The sequence below is a fragment of the Hesperophylax consimilis genome, chromosome 10 (assembly GCF_061612785.1).
Source record: "Hesperophylax consimilis isolate HC1 chromosome 10, BYU_Hcon_1.0, whole genome shotgun sequence".
Taxonomy (NCBI): domain Eukaryota; kingdom Metazoa; phylum Arthropoda; class Insecta; order Trichoptera; family Limnephilidae; genus Hesperophylax; species Hesperophylax consimilis.
The window spans coordinates 16,140,701-16,150,273 of NC_142845.1; the positions used below are offsets into that span (position 1 = coordinate 16,140,701).

Sequence of the window (9,573 nt, forward strand, 5' to 3'; positions counted from 1 at the left end):
TTGTCACACGACAATATTGTGGGGAATTAATTATTTCTAAATTCCCTGGCCACCTCCCCCCATTTTTAAAAATATTGTGGAAATTACGAAATTAGTGTCTTCTTTGAAAATATTGTTGGGAATCTAATACTGAGCAATCGAGAATGCCTCGTACATACAAACCGATTCTGAAATCTAAGGAAATTCAGGTCTGAAAAATCAATATCAGGAAGCTTAATAAAAAAAAACGGAACGTAGTCTATGGAACAAAAAAGTTTTGGGACCTCTGATATAGATTGTTATTTTTTAATAGAATAAAAAAAAACTATTTTCATCAAATCAGAAAAAAAAAACATTTTTTTGTTAATTTGTGCTAAAACTGTGGAGTTAAGTTCTGGCTTCCTGGAATTTTTCATGACGAATTAAAAATAACATATTTAATTTATATACATTTCAAGTTTTCGATAAAGCCATGTGTCGTTACCGCCATCTATTTAGGAAGAAGCGAAACATTTAACATTAGAATCGATTTTTTTATACTAGCGGCATCTACCGGAAAAATCTCAAAAGTTTTGTAATCTTTCTCAAATGAGATTATATTATCGTAAAATGTTACCAGAAAGCTAATTTCTTTGATCTACAGTTGATTTTGTTTTCATAATAACAATATTACGGGGTTTCTAATTTCTTGTAACTTCTTTTTATATTTAGATCATCTTTTGAGTGAAACATTGGTATTTAAAGAATTTAAACACCTCCTTTATCACCGGCTCGTTGGTCTAGGGGTATGATTTCCGCTTAGGGTGCGGGAGGTCCCGGGTTCAAATCCCGGACGAGCCCAAATTATTTTTTTATGTTTAATTATAAGTATTGACATTTTAAAATTTCAATTAGAAACAAAACTATTACCTTATTAGGGCAAAGTGACCAGCGACCTGTGAAAAATCACAGTATTTTATAATTGTACGATTTGTGAACCTGAGAGTATATTTTTTATGAAAAACATTTGCCTTCATCATGCCTTACCAAATTCCAAACATTATCAATTTTGCAGACGAACAGAAATTAACATTTCGAATGAGCACCGTTTCACTTGAAAAAATTACGACATCTGTCTAAAATTTTAACAAAATAAATACTCATTTGAAATACACAATTATAAATTAATTAATTAAGTAAAATAAAATATTTTTTTACTTAACCTACTTTATTGCTTGTCTGAATTGTTACGACTTTTGAATATTTATTTAATTTTTAATATCAAAGCAAATTCAAGTCCTAGTGTTCATCAAACCATAACTTAAATGAGTGTTTTTAATTATTAAAGTTTGATCTTTGCTTTGAGTATTTATCAGAAATGTTTAAATAACCAATTTTAGTCTAAAAAAGTAAGAACCATATTACCAATATTTACATATTATCTGTCTTCTTGATTGATTACCTGATTGCTGAGGATCGTGTCCCCTACTCCAATTTCAAGACTACTCCACTTCTCGCGGTTCTGTGCTGCGTGGAGATTGGACTGTTGAAAGTGGTACTTGGTCACTCCAACACACCGATCGCCATCTTTCCTTACACTTTTCTAGCGACCCTATATTACCCAGATTGTAAATCAGTCATTCTGGTGTTTCATTTATCAGCTTTTGGATGGAAATAGAGAGCATAGAAATATATTTATTTATTTATTGCATCTCACTGTACATATATCACGTTTCAATAATTATTTTTGATTTATGATAAACTAATCTTTAAAAGACAACATTTTTATGCATTGCACAAAGGATAACATATTATTATTTTTCGGAATAACTTTTATTGAGTAAAACCTCAAATTGTAATATTTAAATATTGAAGACAATATTAGTGATTTTTAAACGAAAATCTGAAACAGAAAAATCAGAAAAGGAAACGGTCACATCTGGGACCCTATAGGGTCCCATTAGCGCAGTTGGTAGAGCATTGTCCCGGAAAGACAAGGGTCCTGGGTTCGAGTCCCAGATGTGACCGTTTCCTTTTCTGATTTTTCTGTTTCAGATTTTCGTTTAAAAATCACTAATATTGTCTTCAATATTTAAAGATAACATATTATTTTTAAGCAATAATTATCAGCCTGAAGATTTTTCAATTTTCTTAGGTGTTTCAGGCTAGTAATTATTGTTTAAAAAAAAAATATATTTTTAATTTTGTATTGTGATTAGCACAAAATACTTCGTTTCGCGTTCTCTTTAATTACCAATGTATGTACAAATCTCCGGATAAAAAAAACTCCTTAGATTTCCTGAGGATAAATTGTTAAACATGATTGAAAAGAGTACCTACCTATGCCAATAAAACAAACTATGGGTAAAGAGGAAGAAATAACAGACTAAAATGACAATAACTAACAACGCTTTATCAAACCTAATAGAAATGTGGTGAACCGCAAGGAATAGTATTGGGTCCATGTTTGTTTATACTTCATTATGTGAAGGAACACGATGCAAAAATTAAATAGAATAATGAAATAAATGGAAACTGAATATTTGTAAAATATATTTTAATGTACTAATTAAATTTAAAAAAATGTTGTCTTAACCGACGATTTAATAATAAATATCTATGATATAATTAGTAAAACTGTTTGTGGGTGGAATGATTTCTCTAGGTACTTAAAATTGTAAAAGATTGGTTTATTTAATCCAATAACGCAATTATTCAAATAAACATAGGAACACTGAATTTAGAAATTCATCGATCAAAAATAATACCAAGAGGTCATTGAATATAAAATATTACGCTCCTTCCATACAAATCTGAACCGAAACAAATGTTCCACATGGTTCCACGATAAATCAACACAATCACAATTCAACACACTTTTAAAAAGTTTTATAAAGTCATTAGAAACACTTCTCACTTACGCTCGCCTGAAATCGTATTTATCCATCTCATTAAAATTTCACATTTTTGCATTTAAATATAGGCTCAAATTGTGCTAATATTTGGATCACAAAAGACGCCGACAATGCACTTCTTGTGTTATTCATTATTCTACGAAAGAGGTGGATTACCACGATGAAATTACGCTCCAGTTTTACGCTTAGGAATGTTTTTGCCTCGCTTCGTAAGATGTCACCTGGTACGATGCATGGTAAGAGGTGACCTTAGTTCATGTATACGTTCACCTTTTGATTACGTGTGCGCCAGATAAACAATATTCATTAATGACAAGCATTTCGTACGCGTAAGCAGGTACTTTCACAATTGGCACACTTTTTTGTTAAAAGATTCGAACCAGTTTATTTATATTGTCGGCAAAGGTACCTGGCTCGTTGGTCTAGGGGTATGATTTCCGCTTAGGGTGCGGGAGGTCCCGGGTTCAAATCCCGGACGAGCCCAATATTTTTTTTCTGTTTTTTTTTTTTTTGATATTACCTAGGTACTAAAAAAATTGTTTAGCACACACGTACAAGCTATTCACGTCAGTATAGATTTATATTTAGTTTTCTTGTTAGGTATATTATTTGTTTAAGCTTGTACGAAAAAATTACTTTACACTATAAACAAATATAATTATATCTATATTAATGACGATACATTTATATAATACAAAATTGCAATACCATGGAAGATATTCCATTGTCTACACTAATACTGTATAATGGGGCCGTTCAAGTATTATGTAAGCACTATAGGGGGGCAAGGGGGTCTTTGCTTTGCTTATTTTTGATGACATGGGGGGGTGGGGGGGGCGAGATAGTGATTACGTCAGCACTGCTCAGCAGTAGTTTTTTTTTTTTACACATTGGCAACCCACACATCATTGTCTATGTTTGAAAACCGAATGCATATTCGGGGATTCCCACAAATAATTAATACGTTTAGGTACTCGCTTAAAAAACAGAATACATTAGCAGAAAAATGCATATAGGTACCAATTTTTACGTAAGCATGCAACACTTTTGGTGACAATGGGGAAGAGGGGGTAAATAATAATCTAATAGTATTATTGTCCCAGCGTCTGGACGATGTAGGCCCTGTGATTGGTCAAATTCAAATTGTGTTTAAATAAGACTTTAAAGATTAAGACTCGATTTCATACTGAAATAGAATCGCCACATATAATACGATATTTCTTCAGAAATATCGTTTCTGATCATACAATTTTTGGATAATATCGAAGAAAATATGTTTTAGAAAGTTCATGATCCATTGGATTAATTACATTACAGTGAAAATTTTCCACAATTACGTGATTACGTTTGACGTTTGACAAAAAAAGCACGCGTTCATTCAACATGGCCGATACGCACCGTGTCAATAGATAGCCGACAGAGCGCTCCTCTGGCGGTGAAAGAACGAACCGAAAGTGGCTGGCGCGAATATTTAAATATGCAAAATTACTTGACCATTAACAAGCGTTTTATAAAAAGATTTCTTCTGGAAGTTTATTTAAACTTTGTAATGGCATCTATAATATTATTATGCGATCGTCTGGACGGTCTGGGCCCTCTGATTGGTCGAATTCAAATAATTTTACCATAATTTACTCTATGCAAATATTATTTTGGTATTTTGGTTTCTTTTACAAGTAAGGAAATATTTAAAAAAAGGTTATTATAAGTTAGGATAGGCTATGTTGGGTTATGCTAGGTTAGGTTAGATTAGGTTGGATTAGTATAGTTCAAGTTAGTTTATAGATAAGGTTAGATTAAGTTGGATTATTATAGGTTAGGATAAGTCAGGTTATGTTAGGTTAGGTAACGTTAGTTTGGGTTATTATGGGTTAGGTTAGGTTGGGTTATTATAGGTTAGGTTGGATTTGTATAGGTTAGGTTAGGTTAGGATAGGTTAGGTTAGGTTGGGTTAGGCTAAATTGGATTATTATAGGTTAGGTTAGGATATAGGTTAGGTTAGGTTGGATTATTATAGGTGAGGTAAGCTTAGGTCAGGTTAGATTATTATAGGTTAGGATAGGATATAGCTTAGGTTGGATTATTTTAGGTTAGGTTAGGACATAGGTTAGGCTGGATTATTATAGGTTAGGCTGGATTATTATAGGTTAGGTTATTTTATTATAGGTGAGGTTAAATAAAATAATAGTCAAAAAATCATTTGTGCTAAGTAGGCACTATTTTGCCGGAATAATTTTTTTAATTTACGCTTTTCAATTGTCTCTAGCCGCTCATTTCAGGAATACCGACAAAAGAAAATGTTATCAACAGAAATTATTCAGGCTGCATCCCATACAGCGAAAGCGAATTTTCATTTTACGTAATTAAAAATTAAAAAGGTAAAATTAAAATTTTCCCAGATGCTGTTCGATTCCTTTTATAGTAATTAAGGTAAATCAGAAGGTATTATTTAAAAAATATTTCCTATTTTCCGTGTCCAGCGATTCCTAATATTTACCTATATTAATTTACCTTTAGCCATTTAGGCAATTATTCGGGAAAGGTAAAGTTTTACCCGAACAACTGTCATTCTTATTATGCCTAAACGCCTTCCTGTTCCGTGTTTTAACAATATATACTCACCCTCTCTCTGTGAATGACCTAATATCTACCTATTAAATGTAACTGTTGTTAGTATCACTTAAACTGGGCGAAGCCCAACCAAGTGCCGCCCGCAGGGCCTAGCAACAAAAAACCCGCGGAGCGGGTTTTTAACTGCTAGTTGTAATAAATCTGCTTACGTAATACTTGAACGGCCCCAATAGTAAACACAAATTGATGGCCCTGCAATCGTTTAAAATGTTTTAAATGGCAACACCGAAATCAGTCCGCTCATTGGCCGAATTGCCAAGGCGCTGATAATACCTAACACCTTACAGTCCATAACACATTGACCTTGAGATAATTTTAAAATTAAAATGGCGCTACACGAAAATACAAATCATCCGAATATTATCGATTACAGTGCTTACCTACCAAGGCGTCTACAGGTTTTGACAAAGGGCGCCAAAATTTCAGGGCCGGCATTGACCGAGACGACGATGGGAAATTGGATATTAACACAGACATAGGAATTAATAGACGAGAAGATAATGGCGAGGGGTAAAATCAACTGTTGAAGAACGAAGGGAGTGAAGCTGACTGTGATTCGTCAATAAATCAATCTGACAGTAAATAGGCATCTCGCATTATAATATCACCATTTACTTCTTAAAAGTAAAATCTGCTTTTGAATGAATAGACATTTTTACATGGGAGCGCAAATTACTCGCCACGTTATGAACAAATTTGCGAAGTCCAAATTCGGCAAAAAAATTCGGTTCTATTTTCCGAGTAGAATATTTCGTTTAAGTATTTAGTTAAGACACTTTTATAAATGTTCATAATTTACTTCCCAGCAACCAACCAGCTTTGTGTTTCGCGTCCAGACGTTTCTCGATGTGATAGTAACAACTGATTCATTATACGATGTGAATATGCTTAAAATAAAGTAAAATAATGCTTATATATGGAATGTAATACGACAATTGGGTTTATTCTCTTTTTCACATCTATTTTTACAAGTTTTCATAGTACAAGTCAACATTTTGCCGTGTTATTTCGTAAAATGAACCGATGATGCCTCGACCATAGTTCGCACAAGAATGATGACGTCACGTTTTCAAATTTCACTTGAGGCCATACGCGAGCACAGCCGGCTCCAATGGAACCGGTATGGGGAGTGGGGATAATACGCTTTTAATCACTTAGGGCAGGTCTACTAATATTCATATGTCTATGGATATTAATATAAAATGCACAATTTTTGTTGTTTGTTTTTGGGGTGTTATGCCGTGTTGCGCTAACTCCTTCTTTAGCCGACGTTTCGGACAGCGTTGCAGTGTCCATCATCAGGGCAGATCCGGTTCTACCGGATCTGCCCTGATGATAAAGAAGGAGTTAGCGCAACACGGCATAACACCCCAAAAACAAACAACAAAAATGCTTTTGGCCGTAAAAATCTAAAAACTTACCTAAAATGCACAATGTTTCAAGTAAAGATTTTTGCTTCAAACGGTGTTTAGAAAATAGTGATATTTTCCGAAAGAGACTATTCTACGTCATATTATAAGACAATTTCATGTCAAAACTTTATTATCATTATTATTTAACTCTTTTCAAAGAGTAATTACAAGGAAATGCTGTACCTAATACTGTATTTCTGATATTTATGTATCAAAATAGTAATTTATTTAAATCAAAATATAACGGTATCTAATTTACAGATCAAAATTATTAATTTTGAAAACTTGAAGAAAAAGAGTGATGTTTGTTTTCCATTGTTTGTGAAACGAAATGTAACTCGACTATTAATAATTTAATATAATTTGCGCATTTAGCCGGTTATCTTATCTGTTATCAAATAAAAAGGTCTATATTATAGCCTCCTACGTTTACATTTAAACTACTTTATTGAAATATGGGGAAACGCATATGAAACATATATAAATGGACTACAGGCAATCAAAAAGCTATTTTACTTCAAACCTAGAACATCCATAAAAAAAATTATTTATGGAAACAAAGTTTTAAATATTAAAGAAAATATATGAATTTAATACATGTCTACAGAAAAATAATAAACTCATACATACAAATACAGAACTCATTAAAATCTGCCAAGTACATACATACTTTACACGGCAACACGATAACATACATTTAAACACCATACATACTCACTATGGCAAGCAATCCATTGGTTACGAGGGGGGCGACATATATAATTGCCTTCCAGATGAAATTAAAAATGAAAAAGTGTAGGTACATTTGAAAAAAAATTGTTTACTTTTATACTCAATCAACAAAACACTGAAAGTGAATAATATTGTAATATAATGTGACTATGGGTAATTTATCAGTTATTTCTAGTTAAATAAGTGAAAATGTAATTTTCTTTTATGTAGAATAAAAACTTTAAAAAAAATATATATATAGAAATTTGAATGTGAAGAATACATTTCAAAGACAATGTAAGTAGTTTGGTGTTGCCAAAGTTATGAAAATGTTGATACCAAATTAATAAATTTCTACATTATTATGACTAGCTATATACACTATTATTATACAAGCTATGAAGCTACATACTAGCTCAAGGAATCTGTCAGTTGATAATAATTCTTAAAATCTTATTTCGACAATAAAAACAGTAATCTTTCCGGGTATATATGTATGAAGATATATAAACGATATTTTATTTTCTGAGGTCTTATCAACAATAATGACGTGGTTTGGTCAGGCTTATCGTTTTTAAATATCATTTATCATAGTTACACGAGTTACAAAACATTAACGGTAATTCTATCACGAGTTCATGTTGTGGAACTGAGATATTGGCACTTGAAATATATAGCAGTTTTCTAATTGGTCTAATTTGCAACTTTATAGAGATTTTATCATTTTTATTAGAGGAGTTCACTTTAAATCTTGCAATAATATTGCAATGCAGGATTAAGAATGATATTTTTGACTGTTTAAATTGGCTTAAGGTATTTTACTCCGAAAGGTTTTCGTGACAAGATCTTTTACCCACACGATGATTCATTTGGGCGTCTAAATACTTTTTTTTTAATGATAAACGAATGTTTAAGACAAGATTTTTTATGCATAGCACAAAGGATAACAAATTATTATAAGCAATAATTAGTCGCGAAAAATTATAATAAATAGATTATTGCTTATAATAGTTTGTTATCCTTTGTGCTATGCATAAAAAACATCGTCTTATAAACATTACTTTATCATTAAACAACTAATAATATTTGACAAGTCAAAATATTTCACCATCAAATGTCGATATAATATGTCTCGACGCATCTAGTGGGAAATTTAGCACTAACAAAGCCTTTCTTACAAAATAAAGTTGGTTGTTTACAAGTGAAAAAAGTACCAGTAAATTTTAAATTATTTGTCGTGTTGGAAATAAGCCGACGTAGCTCAGTAATCCAGAGCACCTGACCGAATATCAGAAGGTGCGGGTTCAATTCCCGTCGGCGGCATTTATTTTTACTCGCGAGATCTTTTCAACTTGTATGGATATTTCAGGCCACTAATTATTGCTTATAATAATTTGGCTAAATAATTAGTTTTTGCAATCAACAATAATCGCAGAAGGCTGGCGGATTAAACTTCTGATGTCGACTTTAGCCATTTTAATAAACTCGTATTTTATTAGAATGAATAACATATGAATTTTTACACACTTTTTATACATTATAATGCTTACGACCATTCTTGAGTACAATTAAGTAGTTGTACTCTAAACTGAACATCATGTTTTGAAAAGAAGTGGTTAAATCCATTACAAATTTTGTTGTTGTTAGGTATCTTCTAATTTACCCTTAAATTTACCCAAACTTACCCACGTTTTTAAACAAGGTGGTAAGGTCAGTTTCTCATCTTCACCAAATCATGATATAAGAAGTTATTACTTGCCAATCATACACTTATGACAATGGATAAATCATCGAAATCGACAGTTTGTGAAAGTTATATTCTCAGATTTATTAAATAAAAGATATTTAATGTATACCAGAAAAACATTTCTTTTAAATTCTGAATTGAATGCAGTGCCTTTTGTCTTCAGTTTTGTATTTGATAGTGTAACTAGGAAGCTTACTCG

At 32.0% G+C, this 9,573-nt stretch overlaps 2 non-coding genes across 2 annotated transcripts; both read left to right on the forward strand.

Annotated features, from left to right (window-relative positions):
• The first annotated feature begins 747 nt into the window (after positions 1–747).
• Positions 748–819, forward strand: TRNAP-AGG (transfer RNA proline (anticodon AGG)). The gene has a single exon. It is a non-coding gene; the product is annotated as a tRNA-Pro (tRNA).
• Positions 820–3,284: 2,465 nt separating this feature from the next.
• Positions 3,285–3,356, forward strand: TRNAP-AGG (transfer RNA proline (anticodon AGG)). Its single transcript has one exon. It is a non-coding gene; the product is annotated as a tRNA-Pro (tRNA).
• Positions 3,357–9,573: the final 6,217 nt, after the last annotated feature.